Source organism: Carettochelys insculpta, chromosome 8 (genome assembly GCF_033958435.1).
Source record: "Carettochelys insculpta isolate YL-2023 chromosome 8, ASM3395843v1, whole genome shotgun sequence".
NCBI classification, from domain to species: domain Eukaryota; kingdom Metazoa; phylum Chordata; order Testudines; family Carettochelyidae; genus Carettochelys; species Carettochelys insculpta.
In genome coordinates this window covers 38539393-38558786 of record NC_134144.1, presented here as the reverse complement: position 1 = coordinate 38558786, position 19394 = coordinate 38539393, and the positions used below count along the sequence as shown (strand labels likewise).

At 44.4% G+C, this 19394-nt stretch overlaps 1 protein-coding gene across 5 annotated transcripts in view; it reads left to right on the top strand.

Moving 5' to 3' along the window:
* B3GALT1 (beta-1,3-galactosyltransferase 1) overlaps positions 1–19394 on the top strand; it is a 325957-nt gene that overhangs the window by 284460 nt on the left and 22103 nt on the right. Inside the window, exon 4 of one of the 5 annotated variants that reach the window (XR_012646456.1) lies at positions 13163–13701. The exons of 3 other annotated variants lie outside the window; for them this stretch is intronic. The gene's annotated coding sequence lies outside the window, so the exon portion shown is untranslated. Of the gene's footprint in view, positions 1–13162; positions 13702–15004; positions 15157–19394 lie in introns of those variants that run through there. One more of the 5 variants, XM_075001805.1, reaches the window with a different exon arrangement.

Genomic DNA, 19394 nt, shown 5'->3' with positions numbered 1-19394 from the left:
AGAGCTGTTCGTTCTCACTCCCCCAGGCACTGCATTCGCTGTCTCTGTAACATGCCACTCTGCCACAGGGGGTGGGGGCTGAATTTAATTCTCCCAAAAGCAGTAGCACAACACAACTAGCGTCATGCTTTTTTTTTTTTTCTTTTTTTCAAAAATATGCGAAGAGCAATTCAGAGTACATTTTCAATGCATGAGGCACAATGAATGGAACACCAATTGTCAACTCTCATGGATTTCTACATCTAGCATACAGGCACCTGCAAAGCTATATTTTCCCTGAGGCCTCTGATCTACCCCCACCAGGTGACCTACCAATTGCTTTGCTAAATTTTGTCTTGCTTCTGATATCCAAGTAACTGGACAAGGAATGAAGTTGCAGATTATGGAATAGGTTGCGGGGGGGAAGGGTTTAAAAGAAGCTGTTTTGCTCAAGAGATTGCTCCAATTTCAGTAATGCCAAAAGGAGACCTCCCACGGAAAGAGGAGGTAATAGGATATCAAGGGAGAACTGTACTCACTCTGTGAGCCAAACACCTTCCTCCTGGAAAGGTCTGGGTTCACATTATTTACACACAAGTGATCAGAAGTGCACGGATTGGGGTGAGGTCAAACAAGAGTTTCCCAGAAGAATGGCTCTTTGTGGAACCATTCTGCTTAGTTCTTGCAACCCGTCAGTCTGAGCTGAGATTTGGACCCTGGTGTGTGTTGCTTGGCAGATTTTATGAATACATTATGTACCTCACAGAGATACACAGATGCTCAGTGAGCTCATGTTTGTAAAGGTTCTTGAAGATCTGCCTATGGAAAGCACTATTAACAGATAAAAGTTGAACTTTTTTTAACCAGTGTACATTAAGGAGAGGGCTGCTGAAAGGTGAACATATGAATATGGACAAACAGGGCTTTTTTCCTGTCAGAATGCACCGGAGGGAGGAATAGTGCCAGAACTCCCATCAGGACATTAGAAAAATTTTCACCACCAGTTCTGCAGCAGCGTGAGGACAGGGCAGGATCCCCTGCTGCAGCACAGGGACCGGGCACGAGATCCCGTTGGTCCCACAGCAGCGCAGGGACCGGGCATGAGATCCTGCCCATCTCACAGTGGGACAGAGACTGGAGCAGAAGACCCTGCCTGTCCCGCAGCCGTGCAGCGACTGCGACATTAAAACAAACTCCTAACCCTGATGAGGAGCCATACTTGAGTTCCAGCACCTTTTTCCCCTATAATAAAAGCACTGTGGATAAGCCCAGGATGAACTCTGGCATATTACAGACCATACTTGCTGTTTATCATTTTATACAGCTCTTTTCTCTTTTATTAAATAGTGGAATGTGGGGCACTGACCCAGACTCTGAAGTCAGCTCAGGAAGGGCACCGTCTCAAATGGGGGCTAAACAACTGTTTGGCTTGTTCAGCCCCTTCCATAAAAAGAAAGGTGGAGGGCGAGAAGAGAAGGGTTTTGTCTCTGTGGCCTACCCCTGAGCCAGCACAGGCCACCATGTTGTAGTTCATTGTTGCTACCAGTACGGTCAGGAATGACAAAAAGCACAGCACAAGGCAGGGTGGTAGATGCTGTACATCACTCCCTGCCGTGGCAATGTGAAAGTGTGTCCCAGAAATAAGGGAGAAATAAAAAGCATGTTACATTCAGTGGTCTTATTCAATGCACATCGATAACGTACTTGTCTGCATCTAGGTCAGCATATAGTTCTTTACCCGCAGCATCCAGTACATTCCCCACTTGCCACATGGGGCAAACGGGACACCGTGGTGCAGCAGTTTGTTCTGGAACCACACGTGGCTCTTACTGCCTTTAAATGCGGCTCCTTCGAGCTGTGCACAAGTGCCATCTGCCTCATCTGCACATACACCCCACCTCATGGTGGGACAAGCGCGTGGCTGCAGCGGCAGCTCCTGCAGCCCTGGCGGGCCCAGCTGGGCCCCAGGGGTTCTGGTGAGCTGCTGCATTCAGCTTGCAGGGGGGGCTACTGTGGCAAATACAGAAGGGCAGCCACAAGTGTGGCAATCCTTAATTACTATTAGACACCACTGTTCTAGCCTATTGCTTTGCATATGTTTGACAAATCCTTCAGTAAAGCCAACATCCCTTCATTTATACCTACACCAGCTCAAAGGAACCATAAGATTAGGGGTAGAGCAGTCCTACAATCTCCAATTATAGTGAAAAGGAGCAATTCTGTTGGTCATGCTTTTATAGCCACCAGGTTTTTAAACAAAGAAGACTGCAAGTAAAACCTACCAGCAGCTTAATAAGCACACTGAAAAGTTTCCATTTTTTGCATGTTAGATATAAGGAAAGACTAAAAACACAACCCACAGGGAAAGTTTATATTCAGCTATTTTTCTAGTCACCAGCTATAGCCATGTTCCTAACTGGGCAGACTCAAGGAGACCCAGGTGTAAGAAATATGGACTGGCACTCCTGACCACCTGCACTGTTACTCTGGATTTTGAGCTGCTGTTCCCCTGTGGAAACAAATCTATAGTGAGGAGTTTCTCTAATGATATGGTAAATAATAATGAGATGGAGAAAGAACTCCCATTTCACTGTTTAACAGAATACATTTTTTGCGAGGAGCTTTATTAGATTCTACAGATTGTCAGCTACACTCTATCTAGTTTCATTAATGGCGAAATATAGTTTGGGAATGTTCAGACTATTTCTGTCTGCAAAAGCTTTCAGAAGGATGCAGTTAATCTCTGAATTAAACCATAGAATGAAAATTAAAGTAGGAAACTATTCATTCCCCAACCCGAAGATGGAGGTAAGCTTCCTGCTGAGGAGTAGAAATTCAATTATCTTAAATAAATGAATAAATAAACAAACACAGTTTCACAGCCTTGTACCCAGAAAAGCAGAGTGAGAAACTGTGGCCAGAGAAAAACAAAACAGATCCTAGATTTTGGGCTACTCTACACTTGCCCCCCTTCGAAGTGGGGGGCACGTTAATCAGGGTGATTGGCAATTACTAATGAAGCGCTGCAGTGAACATGCAGCATTTCATTAGGCTAATTCTCCCACGCAGCACCTTCGAAGTGCCAGCATGCACGTGGCCACAGGCACTTGGCAGTGTCCGCACTACTTTGAAGTGCCTTTACTCCAAAGTGCCTGCAGCTACAGCACTCCGAAGTTGCTGCAGGGGAGAATTAGCCTGATTAATTGCTGTATATCCATCATAGCACTTCATTAGTAACCTCCCATCACCCTGATTAACATGCCCCCTTCAAATTTGGAGGGGAGCGTAGAACAGCCTTCGGGTAATGGGATGGACTTTATTTTTTTTATTTTAAAGTAGTTCAGCCAAGGATTTTGGTCATTTGAGATTAGTAATCTTAGGCCAGTCTCCCTGTGTGCTGTGTAGCTGGGGAGGTGCCAGATGTCAGTCCAGAAGTGCAATAGACTCAGCAGCTTCAAGAATCACCTTAAACCCTGCGAGGTGGCTCCTTATCCTAGGACACCATTTCCTGATTTTTAAGAAAACCACACGTGGGCATTGGGAGGCCAAAATTATTCATTTGGTTTGTATGTTCTTGTTGCATGGGCAAGTAGATGTGTCCGCAATAACTGCGGATCTATTTTTGAAGCTCTGTTGAAAATTTGGGACCTGATGTGACATGCTATGTGCCAAGCAGAATTTACAGTTGAAAGCACTTATCTACAACACTGAAAATATTGACAGACTGGCTTACCAGGAGTCCTTTTGTTAGGATTTTGCATGTCCACTGGCTAAGTCTAGGACTAGCAGGAAACCTGCTCCTCTAAGAATTAAGTTCACATGAGAGTGTTTTAACAGCCCCATATACATTTTTGTAGTTCCTCTGGTAATAACTTCTATATTTACCATTGTAAAAGTTTCCAACATGACTTGCAGCTTCCTGACATGGTCATCTGTTGAAATTTTTGAATTTTTCCATGCTTGATGTCTAGCAAAAGTACGGGCTTTTTTTGTTTTGTTTTTATTTTCAAGAAAAATTAAGCAGGTATTTTTGAGCTATGGCAAGCTTTTTCATCTTAATTATAGCACTTTCAGGCACTGGAGTAGGATGTGGGAGGGGACCTTCAACTGGAGAAAGTCGTCACAGCTCATTTAAGTCAATTGACAGTGGCGCTCCATTGACTTCAGAGAAGCTGTTGACGCATACCAGCTGAAGAGCTGCTCCATGGCATCGGAAATGTGACTCCTCACCTTTAAGGGGAGTGATTCAAGTCACGCAGGAGGCCAGCTCCACTTCACAAAGGGGAGAATTCCTTCCCTTTACAATAATCCTGGCCACTTGTTCTGTTAGTAAGATAAGAGCACAGCAAACTCTGAATTAACTGTGAGAGAAGCAAGGGAAAGCCAACTAGGATATTTCAAAGCTGGCAGCTGCATCACTCTCCCCCTCTTCTAATGGTTATTTTAGAACTGCCTCTATTTCTCTCTGCCACATTTAAAGGCTCCTGCTATCAGGAAGTGTTTCTAGAAAGTTCCTGTAAATCAGGAGCCTAAGCAATGCAATTTCAAAGAGGTGCCTGTGTGAGAGGGACTGAATTCTCATATGCTTGAGGACATGTCAGCTTTTTGAAAGAAATCTCCAGATTTTCTAGGTTGGAATCTGATGATTAAAATAGCCATGTCTCTTTCCTCTTAAAAATGATGCTTCTGCAAAAAGTAAGTATTGACAGCAAAAATTTGATTTTAATGTACTACCAGTACATCATGTGGGATTTTAAAAAAACCCTTCAAACATGCTTCCAAGGACTCCAGTTAGGAATATGCCTTGAAACTTATTTTTACCTTCATTGTTAAAATGGCCTGTACTTGAAACACACAAACAAAATCTGAATACAACCAGTTCCTGCATAGGCATTGCATGATTTTTGGCGCTCCTGTTCTTGATATGTCCCTGCCCCATGTCAGAGCTGCCTCTCCCACTAGCCAAGGCATTTCAAGGGGAATGATGGGCAGGGCCCACCCAGAATGAGGAGGAAAGGAGGCTGTTGGTCTCAGGCCCCCTAAACAAAGTGGTGTTCTGACTTTGCACATAGGGTTATAGCGCCTCTCAGGATTGTTCTAGTGATGAAGGGGAAGCTAGTCCCGACCTGAGCTCCAAAGTAGAGAGCTGAACACAGCCTTTTGAAAGGGAGACTACACCACTGCACGAACATGGTGCAGACTTACTCTCTAAGCTACTTCCAACCCAGAAATGTAGTGATTTTCTTAAAGCCCCAGCTGCTGGAGCAAATGATAATCTCAGCTTTCATTTGTAATAGCCACTAGTTTTCATGGTTAAGGAAAAATAAGCTTACAAACACTCAAAATGGCAAATAAAAAGAACATCCAACCCATTTTTAAAGTCTCATGATTTTTGGATGTCTGATTCTTTTTCTTTAATGCTTGGGGTTGCCATACAGCAGCCACGTCACACAGAGGAGTGCCACAACTTCAGGGGCTGTAGCAGTGACACTGGAGTGTTTCTGTTCCCACGCCACAGCCTGAAGGAGAGCAACATTTCCCCAGCCCACATGAACAGAAAATGCAGTTTAGTTACTAATACAGTAAACTCATATCTGACAATTCCAGGACCAAAAGGTTGCCAGATATGCAGTTGCGCTTGTTAAGGGAGAGCAACTGGGAAGGCACAGGCATGGTTCTGGAAAGGCAAAGCTGTGCGATCCCCAAATGGGGCCATGGAAATGCCAGCAGTGCTGGGGCTGGGATAATGCCACTGGGGTTGGGAAGCTAGCTGGGGCAGGGAAGCTGCCACAGCTGGGGAAACTCCAGAAAGCCACCAGGGCTGGGAAGCCAGGTGGGGACAGGGCCACAGTAACACCATCAAGCCACCGGGGCGATGGGGGAATGCTAGCAGCTCTGGAAAGCCTTCTGGGACTGAAGGAACTCCAGCAGTGATGGGGCCAGGAGAAAGCAGCATGTTTGTGCTGGTTATCTGAGAGCTCCAGTTCAATGAATACCGGATAAAAGAACAACAGGAAGTCCTGTGGCACCTTATAGACTAACATTTTGGAGCATAGCTTTTGTGGGCAAAGACCCGCTTCGAGATTTTACTGTACTTTGTTCTGGGAAGATGATGTTCCTTCAAAGATGCAGGTGTTTGGCACACAACTGCCGTGGACTGTACAACAGTAGGTGGAATTTCTAAAGTTTGCAAGTCAAATAGTGGAAGGCTCTTGCAAGAGCCACAAGCAGAATATAGCAAAACGAAGCAGTTTCTCTCCCCCTCCTCCCACCAGCTTTGCTTTTTTCCCCCTTGAGGAATAAAATGTAACCTCTGCACAATTTGAACCATTTCTATGGTAAAATTGTGGTTCTTTACCTTCTATAAGGCTGGCTTTTTTTTTTTTTGGCATGGAACATACTATTAGATTTAGTATATATAAAAGTGTATAATCACACATCTTTTGTAATAATTAGTTTACATTAAAGGTAGCGTTTCTGTAATTTTCTTTTTTTTAAAAAGTGGATCTGACTAGTGCCAGGGTATAAATGTTTATACATGATGCCAAGAATTAGTTCCATACAGAGATGACCCCAGTTTATAAAGTCAGGTAATAAAAACTGCCTCAAGTATTGTGAGAGGTACCACGAAGGGAGGTGTTTGAAACGGTTTTTCCAACTTTGCTCAATAAATATCAACGTTTTAATGGGTTGCAGTTTTGCTTGAGTGTGTTCCCGATAGCTTAAGAGTTAAAGGAAGTAGATTCATTACCCTGTTAGGTGAAAGCAAGTATGACTTCAGACCTTCTGGTCTCCACATTATTGTTAGCCCTTTTTCCAAACACAGAATAATTGAGAATGGCAGTATTGCCAGGACAGCCCTCTGTATAATCAAGGCCACTGTCACTCAGACTCTCAGTTCATGGTGCCACATCATGGGGATCTCTATAAATCTTAAGGAAACGAAACAGGCAATAGGGATGTCTGAGGAAGATTAAGACAGGAATAGTGAATGCTTTGAAATATTGACTATTACTTGAAGTTTGTTCACTACTAGAATCAATGGGTTAAGTTTTGTGAGCAATATTTTGTTAAGAAGCTAGTAACGATTTTCCTCCTGAAAAGCAAAACTTTTTAGAAACCATGAGAGGTTCTTTTTTGGTCTTAAACTTTTCATTAGACACATACCATTGTAACCAATTTGGTGGTGACATGAAGAAGATAGTCTTGCTGTAAAATTTCACAATAGAATTGAATACAATAGCTGTAGAAAATAATGGCTGTGGCTACAGTAACCCAAGGTGAACTGCATTATTTGCACCAGTTGATAACCTCACCAAGATGCAATTTACACATTACTGCTGTAAAAGTACAAATGACCTATTACAACATATAGTCAAGAATGTGTTTTAAAATCATTTCTAAAAATCATTCAGGAAGAAAAAGCTGTACAGATTTGACACTTGACATCTCCTAGAAAACTTCGGAAAAGCATTGTGCTAAGAAATTATTTTGCTCATGTTGTTTATTTTCTTCATGTCATTCCTCTCTTTTTACTTAGCCCTAAGTATATTTGCATAAAAGCAATCCGCTCTGCTACTATTGATGAAGCCAGTGGCAAAACTCCCAATTAATTCCAGTGAGACCAGATTCAGGCCCAGAATAAGCCACCTTCAAATAGAAATATGCCAAAACCAGTACTAATCGGTAGTCACCACTGGCCAATATTTGGTAGGAATTTAATACATTTGGGCCTGGATGGGAAACATTCCTGGTTAATGTTAGCCTTGGAAATTACTACGCCACTAATTTTTGTTGGCCTGGCCTCTACAGGTTGGCCAGTCTTTACTCAAAGATTTGCTGTATTCATGCTGCTTATTTCCCTCCTGAAATAACATACTTGTGATTGGGATATCAGCAATGGAGGAGATGGAGAAGATTATGTCCTCACAAACACAACTGCACTCAAGGCAAGTACTAAAAAAAAAGAGGTCAGCACCATTCATCCATTTTTAGCAGTGTGGCTGCCAAAATCATGCCATTTGGATATGACGATTGAGATTTAAATTATAACTGATTAAACTAATTATTATTGATAGGTACAGCTTGTTTGGATTAATGAGTTTTCGATGAGCCCATTCTGGTCTGTTTTGAAAGCCTGAATGTGGAATACACTTCACCTCAGTGCAGAGCATAGGGATTGCAAAGTATATGGAATAAGCAGGTGCGAACCAAAAAAAAAAAGACACCCCTAAATTTCATATTAACACAATCCCATTGGAAAGGATATATTAATGAGAAGTAGATACATTTTTGCTCATGCTATCAGCTCTATTGGAGGTTGTTTGGGGCACTCTGCAAATTCAGACCCTCATTATCTACACTATGGTTCGGTATAGATATAGTCTTATTTGCCTATATGTATTCACTAATTATTTTGATTGACACTTGTGTCTAAGTTGCTCTGGACCTTTGACCTTTAGATATTTGTTTTGTTGCATTCTGTAGGGCTGGGCCACAGGGCAAGGTGTCTGTATGAGGTCGGTTCTTCATCCTGGAACAGGTGGGGCCAGGACAGCCAGCCCTCAGCACCATCCAAACTGCAGTGCTGGGGCCCTCCCTCAGTGCCCTGTGGAGGGCCTGGTGCAGTGCTGCTGCAGTGATTCAAAGAGGGGGCGGGGGGAGAGACAGGGCTCAGGCCACCGCTGCTTCTATAGGAGCATTAGCTGAGAGCCCCAAGACTCTTAGAATCATCAGGCCCCAGTGCCCAGCTGCATTGTATGCTTTCCATTTGTCAGTGTTCTCACTTATTCCAGAATATCCACCACCCCCATGTAGACACACACAGTTTCAGTGCTTGGTTTTGGGCTGCAGCCTTTGTCTTGTACTGCTAGGACTAATGGTGCTAAAGCCAATTTTATCCGATTGGCAGATATTGTGTAGAGTCAGCATAGCAACTTCTAGGTCTCTTGTCTCCCTGAACAGGGCATGGGGCAAAGCAGCTCAACCAGGGAGATCTCTATACCCTCAAGGCCACTGGCTGGCTATGTAAAGCAGAGCTAAAAGCTGCTCTAATTTATGCTGTGGCACTAAAGTGGGAGATTAAAGAAAATGTACATAAGCCTGTTTTTATCCCGTTTAAGCAATTTTATCCAATTTTAAACAAAATATTTTTCTGCTGTTTTGTTTTTTTTTTTAATGTCAGTTGCGGTTATAGAAACTCTCAGAGGAGGAAAAAACTTCAGCCCTCTAGTACAGTGTCTCTGATCAATCAGAAATTCAGGCCCCTTAGAACCCCCCACCCCACCCAGAATGCATCTGTACCAGGAACTAACTTCAAAGATAGGCACTACATCGAGGTAGCCAGCAGAGAATTAATGTTGAAGTAGGGAGCCCGACTTCAAAGTCCTTACTCCGTTCCCAGCAAATGGAGTAGTGCCCTACTTTGAAATTAAACTTTGAAGTAGGGTGTGCATAGATGCTCTACTTCAAAGTAATTTTTTGCAGCGTAGACACAGCCTGTTTTGAAACTTTGTGCCCAAAGTGAACATTTGTGTATGTTTCCCACTCCAGACTTTAGCTTTTTCTACTGTTCTGTATATGGTCTAGAGAAAGACTACCTGATGTAGAAGTGTCCGTTCCAGCTGTACTCTACCTATTTCACCCAGGGACTGCACAGTGTTTTATAAACCTTCAAATAAAACTTCAGGAGAATCGCTTGCCATCTCCTGCAAAAGCACCTATACTATCTGTCCAGAATTTTGTCAGGAAGTACAATGCCTGAACGTAATAGTTTCCCTGGAATTGTTTGTAGATGAGTTCTTAATGAGCTGAATTATCTTCTCAATGAGGAGACAAACCTTAAGTAACTTTAGATTTTCATAAATGGTTGAGAATAGGGCTGTCAAGCAACTAAAAAAAAAAGACAATCACAATTAATTGTCCTGTTAAACAACCTTAAGGATAGGTTTGCCCTTACATCCCAATACAGGTTGAATCTCCCTAATCCAGCACACTCATCTGGCAACATCCCTCCTCCAGCAGGGCAATGGATGTTGCTGGACTAGAGAGCACCTGGACCAAGCTGGCTGGGGTTGGGGAGCCCTGCCTCAGAGCCCCACTGGCAGGGTCAGGTCGTGGAAGCCAGGCTGTGCAACACAGCCCAGCCAGCAGTCCCACAGCTGCAGGGACCACAGCTGGGGGAGCCCTGTAGCCTCACTGTGGAGAACCCATGCACTCCCACTGCTGGAAGGTGGCTGGGGAGCAAAGCCCTTCTGGCAGCCCCACAGCCGCAGGGACCCTGGCTGGGAGCAGGCCCCACAGACACAGGGACCCCATTCAGGGCCAGGGGAATCCTGGCAGCCTGGTGCCAGTGTGTGGCTAGGGAAGGGAGCCCCACTGTCAATGTGGTCAACACCTGTGATTGTGTTACTTCTGTCCCTGTGTTAGTCACATGCATTAATTGATGGTCCTAGTTGAGAAACTTCAGTGCCGTGGTCTATATACAAATGAAAGCCACGATCAGAGAAGACTCTCACAAAAGCTGCTCTTCAGGGAAAGCTGATTAGGGTCTGTTATAAAAGTCATGAGCAGCATTATTGCTTTTTGCTTATGGTGTACAGTCTTGGCAGACGTGCATGGTATGACCTTTGCTCAGCTGGGCTTTCTGCTCTGACAGACCATGGAGTATCACGATCACGGGAGCTGGCAGATTTGTCAGGCCCCTGGCTGAGGTGCAGGAGGGATCCGCATCTGTGCTCCTGGATTGGGCATGGCCTCAGACAGAATGCTGCCTGGAGTGCATTATATTGTTGCCCTCCTCACCTCCTGCACTCAGTCAGGCAGCCCTCAGAGCTGCCCAGAGCGCATCACCCAGGGCTCCAGCAGTAATTTAAAGATCCCAAGGCACTGGTGACAGCAGCTACCGGGAGCCTTGGGCCCTTTTGAATTACTGAACCCCAGGGTAACTGCCTTCTTTTCCCCATGCATTGGAGGGCCAGGTGATGAGCAGCTGTCCTTCCCCATGGCCCCTCCTCTGGGTTGTTTCACAGGACTCAGTGCCCTCATCACTTCTATTCAACGATTGTGTAAATCCCTGAGGGGAGAGGGATTACAACACCAGCAGTACGCCAGGTTTACAGACTTGTGGGTATCCCTGTCGCAAGTATACATCTGGAATCGAGGGAGACATCTGATTCAGGCTTAATCCAGAGAAGACTGATTAAATCTTAACCAAGAAAGGAGGTGGGGGGCACACTGAAAAAGGGGCAGATGTTCAACAGGTGCAATATTTTGCTCAATTTCATTTTTCCTACCTACTTGAGCATGTCTAGAAACAGTGAGCCAAATTATCTAATGTATTAATCATCTTGCAGATACATTGTGGTACACAGAGCTCAAGAAATTTTTGTGTTTGTTTGTTTGTTCTAAAATGAAACCTCAGTTTGTCCGAAGTCAGTTAGTCAAAGCAGGCACACCATACAGTAACCCCTCGATTTTACTGACCCTAATTTAGTGGCTTCGGGAACAATGGACAACCCATTGTTTCTGAAGTCTACTGGGGTCTGTAAAATCCCACACACACACACACACACACCCCTCTCTTCCACCACCCAAAAAAGGTTAAGGGACTTACCCCTGTTGCCTGGAGGAGCCACCACCACTGCTGAAGCTGCCACATGCGCCTCTCAGTGGGGTCAAGTGTGCACACAGGGAGATGGGACTTGTCTACATGCCCCACCCCTGTTGGGAGGAGCTCATGGCAGCTCCTCCAGCCATGCACAGCAGGGCACCACCTGCTGCGCTTGGCTGGATCCCAGCTGCAGTCCAGTAACTCCAGCCACACAGCAGGCTCCAGCAGTTCCAGCACCAGGGACTGCAGTCTGGTGAGTTCCTGGCTGGAGGGGACTAGGTAGGTAGGTAGGTAGGTAGGTAGGTAATAAACCCTCAGATTTAACAGAGATTTGGGATCCAGACACCTTTCCCTCCCATTAGTCCCTTAAATCCAGGGTTTACTATATTGTCTCTCAACTTGGATGACTTCAGTATCAGTCATAAACACGAAGAATAGCGTGTGATTGATTATTCATCCTCATATTTTGAGGCAGTCTAAAAATACTTTGAAATGTACTTGAAATGTCTCAAAGGTCATGTGTTAGAGCAGGGTTGTCATTGCTGCAGATTCTAGGTCCAGTTTTGCTATGGAACGATCCTGTAAGCCACTTAGTCATATGCCTAGTCTTAAGCACACAGAGCCAAAGATAAGTAGGTACCTTAGTGCCTATTTAAACAGAAGTACTTGGCAACTTCTACATTCTGAAATACTGGATAATTTCTCTGATAAATTGTTCTAGGTTTCTCTGCCAAATAAACCCATATATTATTGTGAAGTCCTATGTCATCTTAAAGACTAAGATTTTATTAGGGACTAAGTCTTTATGGGCTGTAGCCCACTTCTCAGATGCATGACTTCATTTAAGAACATGAACTGTTTGACTGTACTTTAATGCTAAACATAACCACATCCCCCGCCCCACCAGTACAACAGAAACTTCAACAGAAGATACACGAACTAGAGGACTGTTTGCCTGATACTGTTGTCTCCCTCCTTAAGGATGAGAAACATTTAAACGGGAACACAGCTGAATACATTTCTGATCCTTCATTCCTCCTCTTTGAGAGTGTAGGGGGAAAAAAAAAAACAGTTTGTATCTGTGAGCTCTGTTGTGAAAAAAACTGACAGCATACATGGAATAACTTGATAAAATTAATCATGTTAGAAATGGATTCTAAGCAGGTTTCATGCTGTATTTTTAGGACTACATAATCAGATACAAAACTAAAGTTAATAAAATACTACTACATACATTGGGGCTTATACAGCTATGTGTGATTAATTGCTTTATAGCAGTGTGTCCCATAAAACTTATGTTGTGCCTTCAAGAGAAAGCATGTGCACTGCTTCTAAAAGGTTTCACAGAGCCTGAAGCGGCTGTATACTGAGGCATCAATATTTAAGACCCCACCACTGCAGTCATTCTGAAAGTGCTAAAAGGCTCATACAGATATGTCCTGTCAAACATTCAACCCAAGTTTATAAAAAACAAGAAATCTGAAACCATGACCAAACCACAAAAGACACCTATGTTTTGCCTAGCCTATTGTATTAGGAATATAAATTACCCTATTTTGTTTTTATCTGCAGAATTCCAGAGGTTTACCCTCAAAACAAGATAATGGAAACGAGGCTATCACACAAAATGCCATCAGATCTTGCATGGATAATGGAAATCTTTAATAATGAGATTCTGGAAACAAAGCGAATACAGAAAGTATTTAAAATGCCATTTTATATAAAAAAGAAAATTCAAGATCTAATATTCTGAACAAAGCTTTAGTATTTGCTGTGCATGCAGCACTAACTCTTGATATGCAACTTGACCTGATATATTCTGGATGGAAGTAATGAACTAGCTATGAAATATTCAAATGCTGTAATCGACGTCCCCTTGGATCATTTAGATATTAGATACCCTGCTGTCTACTAAAAATTCCCTATTAATATATTTTTAAAAAAGAAGAAAATTAAAATCCTTGTTTGTATCAGCTATTAAATCTAAGTGCTCTTCTCCTCCCTGTTGCAATGTGGAGGATGTCATATCAATCATTCCCTCTGACAGTTCTCCATAATCTTGTTTTCTAACAGGCTAGGAACACCTGGGGACTTAATAAAATTGCTAGGTGACTAAGTCAGTCATTGCCATATGAGTTTTGTTTTGTGTTTGTTTTTTTTTTTTTTATTGTGTCATGATACAACCTAGAAAAGAACATATCAGTGCTTGCAAAGGAAACCAGTGAAACTTTTAAAGCACATGCACTGTGTTACACCCCTCTGCACACATACGGGATGGTGATCTCTGCAGATATTTTTAAAGCAGGTAAGCCTGCAGAAAAGTTATCACATTCTTATGTAACTTTAATCACCTCATCTGTATTTGTCACACAAGCTCTCACCAAGCCTGCCAACTGGGGGAGCGGGTAAAGAGTTACCCCAGGGCCCAGCAATTCTAAGAGGCCCAGGCTTCAGGCTCCCACCACTGCTTTGGAGGCAGTGGCTGGAGTCCTGGCCTTCTTTGAACTGCAGCCAAAGCACCATGTGCTCCACAGGGCCATGAGGGCTGACGGACAGTGGCGCAGTCTGGGTGGCGTTGAGGGCTGGCTGCTCCCAACTCTGCCCCTGCTGCACAAGACCCTGACTCTTCTGGGACATGAAGCCAGCACCCTCCGGACCTAGGCCCAGGGCCTGTGGTGGCTGTTGGCCCCACTCGCTCTCACTATCAGGACTAACAGTCAAAGCCTAGCAACAGCGAACGGTCAGGGAGACACTCCTGTGGTGTGCCCCAAGTTTGGAGGCACCTCACAGCCACCTGCCCTTAGCATTAGAAGCCTTGTCTGATTCTGTTGAGGTTCAGCTCTTCATCTCCACTAGCCATAGCCAACACAAGTTCTCCCCTTTAGGCCCTAATGTCTCTTTACAGGATAACAATGGGCAATTCCAGCCCCCAGTCCTCCCAGCATCCTTCTGATGTGTCCAGCTCTTGTCCCACTGGACACTTGCAGCATTCACAGATCCACTACTTCCACAGAAACCATACACCCCAACTTATTCCATCTGAGTTCACTGATATACTCTGCTCACAGCATTCAGAAGTTTAATTATCAAAGCACAGAGATTCAAATAATTGCCACTATAAGTTTTGGAAACAAATGGTTACATCAAAAAGTATAAAACATAAGCATATAAAACCCTTTCTAGATCCTAGATTTAATTAGTGAGCTGGTCCCTTTGTGTAGATCATTGCTTACCCAAAATCCTTTTAATGCTTTATCACCAGATTCTGCACATTGTCAGCCTACTTCCTACGTAAAGTACTCTGTGCTCCCCTGCACCCAAGATATGCCAGAACAATACTTGGTCTTCATTCATGAACAGGATAAACTTCTTGCTGCCTGTTTAATTTTATAACATTTCCTCTCTTGTAGATTTTATAGTCCTTCATGCCATGCTCAACTCATTCAGCAAATAGGCATACGCTATCTAGTGAAAGGGACCCTTTACCTGCTGCCTGAAAGGAATATCTGCAATCAATGTCACCTCTTGGTGACCTCCCTTACTACCAGACCTCATAAGCAATTTCAGTAAGTCCTTAGATGCTATCTGTAATACATTTTGCAATGATTATCATGACCAATGGGCTTCTAGTTCTTGGAGGAGACCTCACCTACTGGCGAGCTATTATGCAAATATCTGACCCAGGGGATCCAATAACACTCTATGCATTCCCCGTGTCCTCAGCCTATTAGCACCAAGAGGTCCTTGGGTCACAACTCTTTGCTTTAAAATTACTGTGTAGCAGAATGCAGTGGCATTTCATTTTGAATTAAGGGCAGGATGGTAAATCATTCTTGAATGACTGACAGCTTTAAATGTTACCCCAGCCTGAAAGTTAGGAATCTCTCTTCCGACTGGTATTGGACATTTGCTGTTTGTAGCCCTGCTAGCTGAGGAGATATCTGGGATTTAAAAATCACAATGGAACAACAATTGCATGCAATTTTACAATTTCTAAACAGTGATATACAAATTTTCCTTCCCCTATCAGAAATCTACAGTGATGTGAGGTAACTGATGTGCCTATCTTCATTAGGGAAAGAATAAGGAGACTGTAAGCCAATATGCTGTAACATCTCCTAAACTACTTTTTGCAACTTGCATAGACTATCTGGTGGAATAATATAAGACAAGTTTTGCACATCGGATTGCGTAACTGACCTGCACTGAACTCATGAGTGAGCACAGCTCACCCATGGCATCCTGAACTCATAAAAATCTTCATATCACAATACAGCTTCATATATCCTACTTCGAATTCTGTGTTGGTTTCAAATGTGGTAGTTAATACAATCTTGCTTCTCTTTCTAATAATTGTAGTTGTTGCCTATTGGTCCCAATTCAGACAGAGCTGGTTAAAGGTTTTGAGAGACCTTGCTAGGCTAGGGATTTATGTCCATAGTTTTGTGTGCCGCCGCCGCCGCCGCCCCCCATCATATGGAATTTAACCAACTCATGGGAGTGGAGAGGCTAACCCACGCTAATGCCCTCATGCAATTCATGGATTAACTGCGTTCACCAATGGAGCTACACAATTGCCTGCCAAAATGATTGCGGTGCGTAGCTTCATGCGTGTGGATTTTTTAACAGGGTTGTTCCTGTATATTTAACCTATTGATTAATAACACAAGATGCTGAATACTATGATGAAACCACAGCTATTTATGATGTCAGCATTGCTGCTATGCTGCACAGTATGAATACTCAGAACATTAGCGCTTGTTCTCCAAAACCCATTTAAAAAAATCACAGGGCTTTGGAACAGGCTTGAAAAAGCAAGTTGTACCACATTAAAAGCAATGGCACTGCCAGTGCTATATTACGCTCCAACTAGTACAAGAACACTATTAATGTTGCCTTCACAGGTTACCACTTTTATTTCTCTCATACAGTGCAAAAATAGACTTTTTACAATGAAAACAACCAACAGTATGGGAAATGGCAAGACAATACTAGAATTCTAGCAGTTGGGCTTAAACCAAGTAAATCCCAATGTGAGCCTGCCAGCTCCTTCCTTAACTTACTCCGTGACTTGTGCAAATAAATGATCTTGGATTACCAAAGCCACCTTATAATGCGAACTTTCTTGTGTCTCTGCAGAAGAGATACTCACCAGCCAGCATTCCCCTTTCACGGGTGGGTGCCTTGTTGCAGAGCTTTCCCTTCAGTCCCCTTCTTCCAAAACCAGTGGGATCCTGTGGTCTGGTTCTTCCAGTAATTCAGCCCTACAGCCAAGTCATTCACAGACACCCCCTTTCTGGTGTACCAGTGTCCCCAGTAAACAGCATCTTGCTCAGTTCCAGTCACCCATTTGAAATATTCCAGTCCTCCTGAGCTCTTCTCCAGTCTCACTTTTCTCAGAGTCAACAGTTTCTGGGCTTCAGCCCAGCATCTCTCAGCAGAATTCATGCCTCCCAAATAAAACAACTTAAACCAATACTTGCCCTGCCACTTCCTGCCCTGGGCTTGGGCTTTCAGCTTTCTGTTCCTCTTCCAGAATGCTAACTCAGAGGGCTAAGGGCACTGCACCTGTCTCCAGACACACCACAGAACTAGCTTCATTGTAACAACTTCTCCCTAGTTACTTTCCCTAAGATAGAGAACTCCAGACCCTTCTTTTGCTGTGTCTCTCTGCTGTGAGCTCCTTCCTTTACCTTCTCCCCAGGTGGCTCTGATTACAAATTGAGTCTGACCCTCCAGGTGTGAGCATGTGGGTTAATTTGTCTCTCATGCCCCTGTTAACCTTTCATTTACCCAGATGTACTCCATAGCAGTAATGCTTTAGAGCATGGCAATACAGCCCTTGTTTCCACTTCCTGGTTAAAGGAAATTTCCCGGTAATGTGGATATAGGGTTAGAGCGACATGTTTCCTCTTTATTTTTGCTATGTAAACCTGCTTCTTTCAGCAAAGTCCTAGGAGTGGGGGTGTTGCCATACAACTAATATATGCACATGTCTCCAGTTTACCTAAAGCCTGGGAATCAGAGGGCAGAGTTTGAATTCAATAGCACATAAGCCTGGTTTTCCCAGAACCTTCTTTCTGGGCACCTCAATGAGCACAGACCCTATTACAGCTGTTGTTTTGCTCCAAATGAAAGTCAACAGCACTTATTCAGTTTTCCATGAGACATTCATTCAAAACATCTACATTTATGGTGGTGCAGACACCGCACACCCAGTTGGCAAGAGCATACCTAGCAGTGTAGGTTGTGAAGCATTTAGACTAGCAGAGTAATGAAGAGTGCCATGCAAGCCTGAGCCCTAGGGCTGCAGTTCTCCACTAGGAGACTGTGCTCTCCTGGGGATCCTGAGTCTTTTCAATGCCCCAGCTCTGAACCCTGGTGCTTGACCCCACCCCATGGGTTGAAGTGGGCAGTGGTGTGGGGCTCCAGCACCTTCCATGGGGCTGAAGCAGATAATGGTGGGAGGCTGAAACCCTGATGTAGAGGTTAACCTTGAACCTCTGGGTGTTACCCCACCACACTCCAATCCCTTATCCAGGGTGGGGCAGGCCTGGGGAAGTATTTTCCTGCCTCTTCCACCTCTCTCCCAGCACCTCTAGGCCCTGCTTTCTGGCCATGCCCTATGTAGGAAGCTGGAGTTGGCTAGTGTGGGTAGCTCCCCTGACTGGTGGTGCCATGGAGCAATTACACATGGCATTCCCCTATCTGCACCTGATGCAGAAGGCTGCAGCTGCTCCTCAGCGCCCAGCCCCCTTTGACTGTGTATGCAGCCACTCAGAACTGCTCAGGCGGCTCTAGGCACAATAAAGCCCTCGTGGAGAATCCACCGGCACACAGCTCCAGACAGGTGGGGGGCCTGTTAAGGCAAGCTGAGAGGTGGCAGTGGTGTTCCACCCCTCAGACCTGCCATGCAGAGTGGGCCAGAGCCTTGCCACCCCTTGTCATCCACACCCCCATAGAAATAGGAGCCCAACTGCCAAAGCCCCCAGAGTTGAGGGGAGGTACAGCTCAGTGGTTTGAGCATTGGCCAACTAAACCTAGGGTTGTGAGTTCAATCTGTGAAGGGGTCATCTAGGGCAAATAGACAAAGAAAAAAAATGGGATGGCTCTTGACCCTACCATGAGGGCAGGGGAATGGGCACAATAACCTTCCCCAGGTCCCTTCCAGTTCTGAGAAGTGTGTTCCTGCCTGTGGCCCAGAGGCATAAGTCCTCTACTGCCTTCCTCCACTGGGCCATGGCACTTTTCCTAGCATCTTGAGGGGCCTTGGCACCTATGCAGCTCTGTATACACCGTAGCTGCACTGCTCTTTTTAAGCAGTTTAGTCTCCCTCTGCCTCAGAACTGCCAGAGTCTTTCTCCATTGCAGTGAGAGACGCTGGCAGTGGGAGGACTGTACACAAGTAGCTACACACCACAGGCAGGCAGTGTGTACAGATAGGTGTAGCTATACACAGCAAAGAAAAGCTGCAGCAGCAGGGAAAGGCTCCTGCAGGTCTCTGCTGCTGGAGTCTTTGCCAGTGGCATGTAGCTGCATATCCTAGTGACAAGTGTGGACGCAGCCTGCCTCCCTGTGGCATGTAGCTATTTGCGTGGTGCCTGTAATCTACATGCACTTGGAATTGTAGGATAGCCCATGTTGCGGGAAAAACAAATGTGCAAATACCTGAGTCAGTAACAGACATTAGCAACTCCACGACTTCTTTTTTTCTTTAACATGCATCCTTTTGCAACCTTTCAAAAACTTTTACCACAATGGTGTCTCAGTTTTTCGTTTTCAAAATTCAGTTGCCATTAGCACA